The sequence below is a fragment of the Cydia amplana genome, chromosome 7, assembly GCF_948474715.1.
Source record: "Cydia amplana chromosome 7, ilCydAmpl1.1, whole genome shotgun sequence".
NCBI lineage: Eukaryota > Metazoa > Arthropoda > Insecta > Lepidoptera > Tortricidae > Cydia > Cydia amplana.
Genome location: NC_086075.1, coordinates 3243490 through 3259136, shown reverse-complemented (window position 1 = coordinate 3259136; position 15647 = coordinate 3243490). Strand labels below are relative to the sequence as shown.

The window sequence follows — 15647 nt, the reverse complement described above, 5'->3', positions numbered from 1 at the left end:
AATACATACTTAGACTACTTACATAGAAAACTCCCATGACTCAGGAACAAATATCTGTATCATCATACAAATAAATGCCCTTACCGGGATTCGAACCCAGGACCATCGGCTTCACAGGCAGATAGGCCAGACCGGTCGCCGGTTTAAGCAGGAATATTCAAATCAGGGGATGAAAGTTTGCACACCGACAACGTCAAAAAGGCCTACTTTGGATACTTCCACTCCATATTATCATATGGGGTATATCTATGGGGCAACGCCGCTGACCGTGAAAGGGTCTTCAGATTACAGAAGCGCGCAATCTGTGTAGTAGCCGGCGTCAAATAGGTTCTTCCAGCCAAAAAGCTGTACAGTCACCAGCATAAATATATTACTGTGGGCAGCCGTGCAAAAATATCTGATGCTCCATTGGAGGCATAAGTATATGACGACACTACCTCGGTAAAAATATGTGATGCTTTGTGGCCGGCAAAAATATCGTTAGTCTGTATCCGCATAAATATCGGATCGGGTCGCTTAAAAATATTTGATTACTCATAATAATCAAAATTATCTGATTACTCTCATCTGGCATAAATATATCTCCACTGTGAAAGCAAATACATCGGATGGACGACGGACCGCCTATTATAATATCTGACACATTGGAAAATCACAAATATGTTATCGACCTTCAAAACGAACCATACATGTTTGGTATAGAGCCGTAAATTGTATGAAGTGATTTGACAATTCACGAAAAGAGTGCAGACTTTGTCATTGTATATGTCTGTCTCACATTATATTCTATCATCGATTTGACGGAATAAAATGGATATAATTTATTTGTAAATTTGAAGGCATTGCAATCATATCATGAATCTAGTATATAACTGGATCTGGCATGAGGGGTGGGGGAAATGACCGAACGGTATAGTCTTATGTATCATTCAGTAGGAGTAGCAGCGAAAGCGCTATTATTGTTTGTCCTTGTCACAGTCCACAAGTTGACTTCTTTATCATCCTTTTTTATGTAAGGAGGTTTATTAGTTTTCTTACACATCTTCTATTAAAAGTCTACCTGAATTATGTCACAATTTAAAATTGCAAATGAAATACGTGAGACAGACATATGCAATGACAAGTCTGCACTCTTTTCGTGAATTGTCAAATCACTTCATACAATTTAAGGCTCTATGCTATCCAGGTATGGTTCGTTTTTGCCGATTGATGACATACATATTTCATAATTTCGTGTCAGATATATAGGCGGTCCGTCTGCCATCCCATGTATTTGCATTCACAGTGGAGAGATATTTATGCCAGATGAGAGTAATGACATTATTTTTATTTTTATGACTCGTCAAATATTTTTAAGCGACCCGATCCGATATTTATGCGGATACAGACTAACGATGTTTTTGCCGGCCACAAAGCATCACATATTTTTATCGAGGTAGTGTCGTCATATACTTATGCCTCCAATGGAGCATCAGATATTTTTGCATGGCTGCCCACAGTCATATATTTTTGCTGGTGACTGTACATAGATTACAAAATCCTAACACTAACCTTCCCTTTACATCATGGAGGAAGAAAAGTAGGTGAGATGTACATCTTGAATATTGAATTGAAATAAGGTCATTCTGGAAAGCATTAATGTAAATAAATAGAATGGCAAAAGAAATAACCAAATTTACAGAAAAAAATATATAAATACCATCATTTTATCAGTCAGTATTAACTTCACCGAATGGTGCTTCCAAAAGCATAGTATGCACTGGGTTATATTAATAAGAAAGAATTGTCTCGATTTCATATCCCGACAAAAATACATAAGATGTAGTTAGGTATGTACTTATATTATGAACATTACGCACATATGCAAGGAAAATAAATTAAAGAACCATCTTTCTCACTTGGTTTGATCTTATTTCGTCTTTTCTAAATTTGTACTCAGTGAAATCGAAATTACTACATGTAGATTTGTATAAAGCTATTTACTATGGGTCCAACTATCCAGTACAAAATCTTACAAACATTAGTAGGTATACAATACAAGTTCTAACCTAACTTGGGCACAATATATCGGTAAGGTCCCGTTTTTATAATTTACGTGAGCCTTAAAGACACAAACACAAAGTAATTTACCGTCAGTAAACATAAATAGCCCGTGCGAACCCTTCACGGGACGTTTGCCAAGCAAATCCCTTTTTGACAAAGGTGGAAGCCGCAGTAGGTCTGTCTCTAAAGGGTTCACACGACTGTAAAAGTGCATACCCAATTTATGAACATAATTCGTTCATATGTACCTATGCTTTCTTTTAGTGCATTCTGTAAAGCAAGTTACAAAAGAAACAAGCAAGTCGGTAAAATGTTTGAAAAACTATTATTCCTGTCTTCTCCAATAAATATAAATAATCAAAAAGCTAATATTGAAAACACTTCAAAAATAAAACATACCTAGTAATTTGCATATGTATTTAATAACTGAAGTTATGACAAAGATATAATACTATTTAGAATAACATATAGTAGGTACGACAAGAAAATGAATGGATCAAATTAATCAAAAAATATTACAGAAATAAAACTTAGCTAAAATATATTTAAAAAGATCTAAAGCATTTCCTCGTTGGATTGAGCGAGGAAACTGTCAACCCAATTAATATCTAAATAATATAATTATCTCAAAAGAGAGGTATGTCAGGATCGCAGCTAGTGGAAAGCCGTGGTCTGTGCCTACCCCTCCGGGAAATAGGCGTGATTATAATAATAATGTATGTATATCTCAAAAATCATATTTTTAATGTATTCAACGACTTCGTAACTTTACTGTTCCTTTCTTTGCTACTGTCTGCCCGAGATTCTTATCTTAAAGTCCTTGAAATTGCTTACAAGATGGCTAACAGTTGCGAAAACGTTAAATCTTCCCACAGTAATAACCAGGCATCGGAGTTTTTATCGCATGGTAAGACTAATAGCAAGCTATGGAGTCGACATTTGCCATAAATGTAAACTCTTATTCATACTCATACTCATTTACATATTTCATTTATCTTAAAATGCCTTTAGAGCGGTCGGTCGTGTATATTATCTTAGTCGAATTATATATAAAAATATTTTTCTATTACATTATGAATTCATAACTTCAATTATTTTAACATACAACTACTTATACAAACTACATCGCTGCGAAAGACCTAATGTCATGTAGGTACTGACCGCTGATAAAATTGATTAGTATTTGTCATGTGTCAATCACTGGTGATTGCAAACGTAGTAGTTATTTATATCTGTAAGTGGTAAATACGTTGTGGAATATTCCATAATTAATTATTATGCCTAACCCAGAAATAGCTGCAATTTTGGCATGGATAGAGCCATACAACGATTTACAATATGACTATGAAAAATCTGCTATGATCTGAAAAGTGTGCTTGAGTTGTGAAGTACACCCAATTAAAACATACATTTATTTTAAAACATATCTGTGTCATATCATCATTAAACTCATATACGTAGTAACTATTTAGTAATCGAGAACAGATTACTAAATAGTTACTACATATTAAATAAAATTAATCATGAGTATGAGTATGAATAAGAGTTTACATTTATGGCAAATGTCGACTCCATAGCTTGCTATTAGTCTTACCATGCGATAAAAACTCCGATGCCTGGTAATAACATTTTGAGAGCATTCAATGAGAATAAAAGTAAAGGCAGAAGATTTTGGATCTAATTTAAGGCTATATAATCTATATAATCTTATAAGAAATCGTTTATTTGGAAAGCTGATAAAAGATAAAAGATAATGTTGGTAGGTTGCTATGAAACCGTTGTTATTGTAATGTCTGTACAATCAACCGTCAGTCATCTTATTTTATGTATCAAATATATTCCACGAAATTCCACTGCGACTTATTATTCTTCAGATAAAAATAATGACTGTTGTGCAGTCGGTTCCGCAACGCAAAGAAGATTGTAACTCATAGCACAGAATAAATAATAGTACTAAGTACAGAAGACTCACTCTCTAACAAAACGCGTCTGTTACGATCAGTACAGATATGGCCGCTAGGTGGCGACAGCGCCACGCGCGGCTTATGGCTTTCCCCAAAATTGGGGCCGAACGAATGTACTTTTAGCTACCTGTAGCAAAGCGACGAAATCGCGGAGTGAGACACGCCTGCTCATAGTCGCAGAAATCAGTGTATGATATTTATAAACTGATATAATTATTTTGTTGATATATTTCGTAAAATTGGAAAGATCTTAGTTTTATAGTGTGTACTCGTAAGTAACAACCGAATATACGTTTGACGACTGGTCTAGCATTGTGGGTAGTGACCGGTGAAGCCGCGGTCCGGGGTTCGAATCCCGGTAAGGGCATTTATTTGTGTGATGAGCACAGATATTTCTTCCTGAGTCTTGGGTGTTTTCTATGTATTTATGTATTTGTATATTATAATAATAAGTATATATCGTTGTCTGAGTACCCACAACACAAGACTTCTTGAGCTTACTGTGGGATTTAGTCAAGCTGTGTAAAAACGTCCTATAATATTTATGTATTTATTTATTTACGATGTTTTGATAGACGCCATAGATTGATCAATTCGCTGTGATTTTCAAAGCAAAGAAACGATTTACGAAACAAATCAAAGCGCAAACAAGTCGAACATTGAAATAGAAAAGATAAGATCAGTAAAAGGGGAATAGCTTTTTGCTCAATTTCTCCGTGTATTGATAAAGTAAAAATAGAATTGGCCAAGTGTGAGTCGGACTCATGACTCATGACGTACTATAGCGTTTTGCGGCAAAATAAAGTTTTTATAGTAAAGTATTTTATAGCTGCCGTGTATTTAAGAATGCAGGACCCTAATAGGGTTTTTGGTTGACATACTGTTTTAGTTACATTACCTAACGTAAACCCATAAAATCAATATATTAAGAACCTTAGTTATAAGTAAGTTTTAAATTGATAAGATGTATTGACTATCAAAAATATGGACCATGTTTGTCTGAATTAAATGCATTTTATTTTATTTTTATTTTTATTTTTTTTATAAATAAATCATGAATTAAAACACGAGTAAACTTTACACCCGTAACAGTAATTTAAAAAACCTGTGTAAATTTGGAATTTGTCTTGCGAGACTATTTACGATCAGTTATTAAATTAGTTTTGATTGATTGATATCAATGACTGTTCGTATTTTTTATCTATATAAATTACGATTTGTCAGAATTTAAATTTTAGACATGTAATAAAAACAAACAAACGGACTAAATTATTAATCTTCACACTAACGACATTATCAAGAAATGTGAAATATAGTTTTTCAAAGGACTGTCTCATTTCAAACATAGACAGAGAAAATCATAATATTATTTGTCTTACATTAGTACTAGCACCCAAAAGAAAAGGACGAGTATACTTTTTTTGTTCCGTATCCTATTTTCCTTTTAAATCTGACTACCCTGCAGAACACTTAATCGAATAACTATATGTAAATGTGTAGGCCCCTCGAGCTTGTCTAAGTAAGCGGAATGAAGCGCTGCCGGACAGCACTCGACCGCCACTTGAAGCGGGCAGTGTGACGGACAAATGGGCACTTGGGCGAGTTACTCGACTCAACCGGGCGCGAGTTAAGAGAGCCGGCGGTTTAGTCGTGAGTCGTGAATACACGATGGTGATTAACAGCCGTATTCGAACAATACGAATACGTTAAATATTAGATATTGAAACGATATAGATCGGATATGACAGTGTCAAACAAGTGTTCTTGACACTCAGAACTACATAGTACCACCAGTCATGTTAGAGGGCGTTCAGTTGAAATTAGTAACACAGTTTAAGTACCTGTGGGGCATTGGGTCACTGCGTCTCAAAATGATGACACAGACATAGAGAGGGAGCGCAGGGCACTGTCAGTGAGAAGCAACATGTTGATCCGCAGGTTTGCAAAATGCACAACAAGTGTTAAATTAACCTTGTTCAGATCGTATTGCCAAACTTTTTACACTTGCAGCCTGTGGATCAACTGCACAAAGAAAGCTTATAGTGCGCTGCGTGTCCTCTACAATAACGCGTTCAGGATGCTGATGGGGCTGCCGCGGTACTGCAGTGCTTCGGGGATGTTCGCGGAGGCACACACGGACGATTTCCATGCCATTATGCGCAAACGCGTCGTGTCCCTGATGCGCCGTGTGCGCGGCAGCGTCAACAGCCTCTTGACCGCGGTGGCAGGGGCTCATGACAGCCTGATATTTGGCCACTGGGCGAAGTCTCATGCGCCACATGCGCACTATGACAAATGAGAATGTGGAGAATAATAATAAATAATAAATATTTGATAATTGAATTTATAATTTAATTTAATTTATAATTTTTATTTAATTTGTAAAATTTAATGTAAGTTTGGGATAATGTGCATGTTGATTTATTGTTTGTGTGTTTTGTAAATTTATTTGTGTTGTCTAGTTTTTGTAATATGGATACGCTGTCCGAAATAAACGCATTTTATTTTATTTATTTATAGAACTAGTATTATCTAGAGTTACAAATATGATATCTGGCATCATGAATTGTTGCTAACCAAAACCTTATCAATATTATATTCATCGGTCTGTCTGTACCTATTTCCACTTTTCTACCTGTCTGTTTTATCTGCCTATCTGTATACAGGGTGCCATTTGAGTCGTGATCAGTAATATGTTTTTCTAACTCCATAAACAACGAGCAATTTAATGCCCCTACTCTTACTAAAATCAGACTAGATATTTTTTTTGTTTATTTTTTGTCATTTATTTTACTTTTACAAGTGGAAATGTGGTATTTAAACAGCTTTGTAAGATATTTCAAATGAAAATTTAAGTAAATTTTATTTCTAACTGGGACAAATGACAAAATTGATGTCAATGATAGTTCCGATTCAAAGAGGCGATTCAATTTACTAATTTAAATATCTTAATAAGCCGTTGTAATATCCTAAATCCACTTATAAAAGTAAAATAAATGACAAAAAATAAACAAAAAATATAAAAAAATCTTGTCTGATTTTAGTAAGAGTAGGGGCATTAAATTGCTCGTTGTTTATGGAGTTAGAAAAACATATTACTGATCACGACTCAAATGGCACCCTGTATATGTATATCTTTCCACATGTCTATTTTTAGGGTTCCGTACCCAAAGGGTAAAAACGGGACCCTATTACTAAGACTCCGCTGTCCGTCCGTCCGTCCGTCCGTCCGTCCGTCCGTCCGTCCGTCCGTCCGTCCGTTCGTCTGTCACCAGGCTGTATCTCACGAACCGTGATAGCTAGACAGTTGAAATTTTCACAGATGATGTATTTCTGTTGCCGCTATAACAACAAAAACTAAAAACAGAATAAAATAAAGATTTAAGTGGGGCTCTCATACAACAAACGTGATTTTTGACCGAAGTTAAGCAACGTCGGGCGGGGTCAGTACTTGGATGGGTGACCGTTTTTTGCTTGTTTTTTTTTTCTTGTTTTGCTCTATTTTTTGTTGATGGTGCGGAACCCTCCGTGCGCGAGTCCGACTCGCACTTGGTCGGTTTTTATTTCTGCTTACCCGTATGTCTGTCTCTCCGTCTATGACTATGTTAAAAATAAAATAAAAAACTCTAAAAAGCTTTCCCAAATACTAACCTGCTAAATGCTCTTAGCCATTAAATTCTTCCTTTTTCTTGTTAATCTAGCAACATTACAGAATCCTTAATCAAGCTAGTCTATTTTTCTATAGAAACCATCACGTGATCACGACCACCCGTCATAGATAACGAAGTTGTGTCCTGTCCTAGTGTGAGTCATCCTTAAGGCGTCCTCGCACAACTTGCTCCACCCTCCCCTCTTGACTAACGATCGAGCTGCGGAGAGATTGACATTTGTTGTGCGACCGAGTGCAAATGAGGTTTTTTGTTTAGACAAACCTTAGTTCCTCGGGCAATCCAGTTTTATCAGGATTATACCTACTAACAAAGGATATACGGGGTGTTTTTCGAAATTATTTTGTGAAATTAATGTGAAGGTCATACGAGTATAAGCAACTTCTAGTCTTCTACTATGGGCCCAACCCCGAAATCGTGTTTTTTTTAGTTTCCCATAGAAAACCATAAATGTACAAACCAGTAATGATGAATAAATATCGCAAGTATTTTACTAATTCTAAAAAATGCGACTTGGACCTACCTACTTATTTTAACTATTAGGTACTTTTAAGTTTGTTGTTTAGTATAACTTTGCACATTGAGGTTTAAATTAAACGTGTTAAAACGTAGGTATACTTAAAGGGATAAGTTCGCCTTTGTACTGCCTATCCTGTGCCATAAATTTGTGTTTTGTACAATACAGAGTTTAAACATAGGTACATACTTAATGTGAAAAACAAAAACATTTATTACTTACTTAATTCTAGACACATATAAGTTAAGACCCCATAATGCCTTACAAGTAAGTACGAGTAGGTATGCCTTATTTCAGCAGCCTGTTTACCTAAATTCATTTATGAAACGGGCAAATATAATATACCGAGCATTTTGTTTTACGATTATTTTCTAAGCTACCCGGTGTTTTACTACCCTCTTTCGTTTATATGTGACGTTATATATGAAAAGGGACCTTATTGTCGATGGCGGTTACGCCATTATTAACGATGCTCCGATATAAATACAATGCCGTACGACGCTGTGCGGCGTAAGCGCCATCGACAATAAGGTCCCTTTTCATAGATAATGCCCCATATTTGTGTTATGGCTGCCACTGAAAGGTATACACGTCAAAAATTGGTGTGATATTTGCAAATATTATAGGCATAGCCCTTTTTTTCGGGTGCAAAAATGTACCTGTGCGGTGCTAATGGTAAATTAAATATCGACTCAAGTGATATCGATATAGGTAGCAAGAAATTTTTAAATCATAAGTTAACTGTCACTCATTCTTGAAAAAAAAAACTAATTAAGAGTGTTAGTTCCTTTATTATTTTTACAGTACATATGGGGCTATTTTTCCTCACTAGTGCGTAAAATAGCACTTTTCGTGCGTATGTCGAAACTTTAAAGTGCCATATGTACTGTAAAACGTTGTCCGATACACGTGCGAATAGGTAATTCGCAACTCGTGTCGATTTAAAACACTCCCTTCGGTCGTGTTTGAATTTATCGCCACTCGTTTCGAATTTCCTCTTTTTTGCACTTGTATCGAAAATAACTATATTGTAAACCTCTTTGATGTATTCTTATTGTAAAAATCTGGCATCTGTCATTTGTCATCGTCATCATCTCCTAGCCGTTTTCGGCCACAGCGACTAATTTCTACCGCTGAGAGCGTCGCTGGTGCGCTCTCAGGTGACTGACATAGCCAATCGAATATTTGCAGTAAATGTGCAGCCACACTCGCTGCAGGTCAGCACCCTTCCGACGTAATTGATTGTAAGTAGTCATTATACAAATAATTTAAGATACATCGAAAAATAGTTCAGTTAATTTGATTGCAAATCGATTATAATATAAAAAAAAAAGCGGCCAAGTGCGAGTCGGACTCGCCCATGAAGGGTTCCGTATTTAGGCGATTTATGACGTATTAAAAAAAACTACTTGCTAGATCTCGTTCAAACCAATTTTCGGTGAAAGTTTACATGGTAATGTACATCATATATTTTTTTTTAGTTTTATCATTCTCTTATTTTAGAAGTTACAGGGGGGGGGGGACACACATTTTACCACTTTGGAAGTGTCTCTCGCGCAAACTATTCAGTTTAGAAAAAAATGATATTAGAAACCTCAATATCATTTTTGAAGACCTATCCATAGATACCCCACACGTATGGGTTTGATGAAAAAAAAATTTTTGAGTTTCAGTTCGAAGTATGGGGAACCCCAAAAATTTATTGTTTTTTTCTATTTTTGTGTGAAAATCTTAATGCGGTTCACAGAATACATCTACTTACCAAGTTTCAACAGTATAGTTCTTATAGTTTCGGAGAAAAGTGGCTGTGACATACGGACGGACAGACGGACAGACGGACAGACAGACAGACATGACGAATCTATAAGGGTTCCGTTTTTTGCCATTTGGCTACGGAACCCTAAAAAGGTACACATTCACTTGTTTTAGCACTTTATAAACGTCCAACAAAATTGCACTATTTCTAAAAAGACAAAAGTTACTAAGCTAGAATATCTTGTAAATTGTAAAAAAGGAAAACTCTGATTTATTTGTGTCTACTACACTGTAAAAATAACACTAACGGCCTTCTTATAAACGCCTCAAACATAAATTATAAATTAAGATAAATTAGTCGGAATTTTCTTCCAAATAATTTCCAATTAGGACTTTACAAAGTCGAAAGTTATTTTTTTGAGGAACATTTTCTTTTGAATTCGTTGAAGCGGAACGCAGGCACTATCGATTTCTTAACAATAAGGCTATGGCTTGAGAGAAGCGATTAGCGGGCACTGCTAATAAATTTTCAACCTATTTCCTCCTCCTCCTTCTCCTATTTACTCCTATTTGGAGTAGGTAGATGGATTAAATAAGTCTTTGGCAAAAATTCATTTTTGGTACAAGCTTTTATCGCTGACTGTACTTTTCTTTACGCAGACAACTAATACTCATCGAGACAATTCTAAAAACTCCAAACACAATTAGGTTTCGTTGTTTTATCACAGAGTTCCTATGGCCATCTCCTGTCTCCATCATCAGATCAGCTCGATGGTACCATAATATTGCATTGTCACCTGACTTACATATGTATGCAAACTTTCAGCTTCATTGGAAGTCGGGAAGTGGGTCAAATTTGAAAGTTAAATTACATACATAGTTACATACATATGTACATAAATTAGGTACCTACATTGCAACTTAATAAAAAGCTTGTAAAAATGGGATCACATTCAAGCACTACCTTGCAATCAAAAGGGCTACTGCGAACCACAAACGAAGTGTTGCCTCTCTGACGCACATGTAAATTCGTACGTAAGTGCGACAGAGAGAAAATTTCGTTCGTGGCTCGCGGTAGGCGGTCAGGTACGATTAAACGGTAAGTATCTTATCCCAAATATAGGCCTCATTGAGAGTTGTGTGTAATAGTGTGTATGGTTGTCATGAAATACGGAATCCTATAAATGGAATATCCTGACATTTCCTAGACGTAAATTTTTCCAAAAGTCATTTATTCCAAAACGTTTCGTGGGCCAGTAGCCCTTTAAGAGGAAAGGGAACAGCCATTTCTCCACACAAACGTAGTCCCCAATTTCCTCTCTGAATATTTACATCAAAATAATTATGTTAAAACATTTTCCATTATCTCAATATCCAAAGAGGAAAATAAGGACTACTTTTTATGGAAAAGTGGCCGCATAGTATCCTCTTAAGGAAATACTTCTATCAAATAGTTTCAATGAGGCGTCTCAAATAAATCGCTATCGCTAATCGCCTGAATGAACGCTTCTTTCACCGTATAACATCACACACATTAACAACCTTAATGCAATGTAAAAGCGTCTAAATTCGAGTACCTGACGCGTGTATTTTTCACCGTGTACTGACAATTCTGTTCAACACATTAACGACCTTAGAACAATGCTATAAGGACTTAATTTAATTATCAAGCTTCACATTTTTTTCAAAGTGTTTCTGGTACGTGCCCTATCACGCCACGTGTTACGTTGATAATTTAAGTGGTTTTCTAAACACGTAAATATTAAAAGTTAATCAAAGGTAGTTAACTAGGTACCTTAAGTTGCTGTAGTCCAACATAAGGAATGGAAAATGTAATGGTACCTAATTAAAAGGATAAGTAATATTGACAAATGTTCCCTACTTTGTTAAAAGTAAAGTTTTGTTGAACATCAATTTAAAGTTATCTAATATCTATCTGTAAATTAATATAATTAAGAAAGCAGCTACTGGCAAGTGAAGTTAAGCCATTTAGTTACTACGTTTTCTGAGAAGATTTCCTTACATTTTCCACATTTCAGTGCAGAATGACAGGACTCTTTCATGATATATGTAGATGGATATAGTCGTATTTTGGAGCTCACAGGTGGAACTAGGTTTCTGGGTTTTTTTTCATTTTATGCTTCTATAATTTTACCTAATTTCCTGCTAGGTACAATGCATTTTTTTTATGCGTTTTCGGTTACGGAACCCTAAAAAAATTTCGGCACTTTCAAATTCTTATAAAAGTTAAACCAGTCAAAGGCCTAATTTAATAAAAAATAATAAGAAAGTCGTAAAATAAACATGGACATTATGCAAAGGAGCCGAGTCCGGCGTCCCAGGTGTGTCAGTGTCCGCTTGATTTATAATTTACATCTACCCTTCCGGGCGTCTTAAGTCACTAACTTTGCGAGCGAGTGGATGATTGCAAAGTAGCACGTCCGTACATGCCTCGGCACGACTCGAACTAGGCGGCGCTGTGCGAAGCATGCACCGCCTAGCTTCCCTCATAGCTTATCTATATGGGGAGCTCAGGAGAGCTTTCGGTTGACTTTGGTGATCTTGGGTCTGCTTTACCTAACCCCAAGAATTTGGCTCGGGCACTAGTTTCTTTTGAAAGCGACTGCAATTTGACTTTTCAGCCCGAGATGGAACTAGGCCTTACTGGGGATAATCCGGTTTCCGGACAAAGTTTTCCTTCGCCGAAAATCTAATGGCAATTACTACAATAGGTTCATAATAATGTGCGGCTTAGAGATGTTCTGGTATCCTTTGTAGACGTTTCTTGAATACAAAATTAATTACGCTAGAAGTTCTTGCCTTGTGACGCTGTCTTCAATAAGAAAGCTCTTGAGGCTCTTAAAATAATCGTAAAAATGTGAAGTCGTTAACGAGCACGAGGCACGTCAAACATCACAGCTGTGCTGGGACAAGATAAGATCAGATAGAATAGATGAATATAAGATTTTGAATAAGGTCGTGAGCTCTTCAAGGCTATCTTCAAACAGCGAAACGGCGAACTAATTAATATTAACGAGCAGCAGTGTTGGGCGTAATTAATTACTTGTGTAATTTAATTACTAATTGAACTAATACATGTATGTATTTAAAGTTTTTGTAATTTAATTACATGGAAATTTGATTACATGTAATTCAATTAGCTGTGTAATATGCAAATACGATTACATTAATTTGTAATTTAATTATTCGATTACTTTTCGTTAACCTTTTTATTTATTTGCAAAGATGAATAAATTTACTTGGAGTAATTATAAAGAAAAACTTTTTAAAATTCCACTCTTAGCTGGATCGGGGTTGTGCACAAATCACGCGAGGTATTTTCGGCTACTTTGTGACTTTGTTATTTTTCTATTTTTGTTAAATAGACTTACTATTTTAAAGTGCGGAGTGAAGGTTTATGTTTACGAAACCGAGAAAAAGTATCTACTCATGTGGTAGGTATTTTTTCTTAGTTTCGTTCACTGTTAGAAAAATACACGTGAGGTCTCTTTATAAAAAAATGCTTGGATTTCTCATTACATTATTTTTTCTTGTACAAATTCTTGAAAGAATACTCATTTGCATTTTTTAAAATATAAAAACATTGTCAATAATGCACGATTGACGAATTTAAAGTTCATTCAAAAATTTTCATCTGATTGTGGAAATAAAGATGATTGAAAATTTGCATTCAATAAAAGTAATTGTAATTGAGAAAAGTAATTAATTTAAAATTTTAATTTCAAAATATAATTAATAATTACATTTTGTAATTGTAATCGTTAATCGAATGGGCGATTACTTTATACATGTAATGGAAATTATTTGTTGAAATTACAATTTGTAATTGCAATTGTTAATTTATAATTTAATTACTTTTTGCCCAACACTGACGAGCAGTGCAAAACACAAATAATTTTTTTAAATAAGTAGAGCATGACAAGCTTATTTTCGCAATAGAAAAAGTCGCAAAATTTAAAATTTGTATGGAAGATCGATCCTGCGCTTTCAAATTTGGCACTTAATAATACTCTATTTAACTTTTTCACTATAGTTGTACTGAACTAAAAAGTTAAAGTTAAGTAAGTTGTGCTTTAAAGAATTTTAAGCCTAGTCTCAAGTTACTCTCATGGTATGGCATGGCGTGTTTGAAATGTCCCAGACGCATATCTTTTAAACTATTGAAATTGTTTTAGTCCATGAATAACGATCTGCGGTAACCGAAGGCAACATTGGAATGGATAAAACATTGTTTTTCACTCTTTTCACTCATACTTTCTCCCTGAACTATGCAAAAGTCAAACAGAGTTACCTCCAAATACCTCAATCTTAACTTTAACGGTTAACTTTGGGAGAATTTTTCACCCAGTTTAGAGGCCGCACTAGTTTTATGGCCACCAGGATATGTTTTTTACACCCCCATAAACCTTTTTTAAGTGTGTCACTATAGAAGTTTCGTAAAATCGGGAGGCCGATTCTGTTTAACTATTTGCTATGGTTTTCATCTAGCCTAGCGGTAAGAGCGTGCGACTTTCAATCCGGAGATTGCGGGTTCAAACCCCGGCTCGTAGCATTGAGTTTTATGGATTGATTTATGGTATAATTTGGAGGAGGCTTTTACCCAAAGGGGGTCCATTCAAAAATTAATCTAGATTTAAATTTTAATCAATTATAACTATTTTGGTAAATTAATTAATCTAATTATGTTAAATTAACTACTTATTGAATGTTACGTAATTATTTATCTATATCATATTGCAATGTATTTATTTTTCGCATGGACAAATAAAAAAGCTTTATTATATTATTATTATTATATAATTTACCGGAGAAAGAAAATATCGTGAGAAAACCGGACTAATCACAATAAGGCCTACTTTTCCCTCTGCTTTGGAAAGGAAGTTCCTTTGCGTAAAAACTAGCGCCAACGCCAATTCTTGGGATTCGTTGCCAAGCGGACCCCAGGCTCCCATGAGTCATGACAAAAAGCAGGAACAACGTGATGACGATGATGACGGTTTTCATCTTATTTTGATATCTACCTTGAGTTGTGTCATTACTCATTAGGCATTTCACGCGTACCAATTAGTGAGCGAGATGTTTCACGACACGCATTCTGGTTGCACTCCGAAAGCGTAGCGGCTCACACTGATTGGTGACAGATTCAAAGTCGTATCAAAACAAAATGATAACTATATCAAATTAGTAAAACAGAATGTGCTTCTTCGCTTGGAATTCAAATCACGGACCGCTCGATTCAGTTTTTACAGGTTAGTGAAAAGTTGGATATTGGAGGATTATTGTTAGTTAGTTTTAGGTGTTTGATGTTATGTAAAGTTTTTATGAGTATGAGGTTTCATTGTTAGCTGAAAAATCTATGAATATATTTTGATCAAAACATTAATCGTATTTCAAATGATATTACTTTATAGATATCTCACAATGGTTGGTCACAAATGTGGGATGCTTCTTTAAATAGATGACATATTATTTTCTTCGTAGGCGCTGGTTCGCAGTAGGAATATTCCTAGTGTTTAGTATTTGTTGTGGTTTAATGTTTATATACTTATTGTGTATGAAATGAAATGTAAACATAAGTACAATAGTATAAAGTGCGTGTGGGTCTGGGGATTGTATTTCCAATTTCGAAGTCTGTCGTGAGTCATATGGTTTAGTGCTTGAAAAACGAGACCTAGAACA

At 35.3% G+C, this 15647-nt stretch overlaps 1 protein-coding gene across 1 annotated transcript in view; it reads right to left on the bottom strand.

The window, feature by feature from the left end:
- Window positions 1-15647, bottom strand: part of LOC134649408 (acid sphingomyelinase-like phosphodiesterase 3a) — a 93034-nt gene that overhangs the window by 25723 nt on the left and 51664 nt on the right. The window lies entirely within an intron of this gene.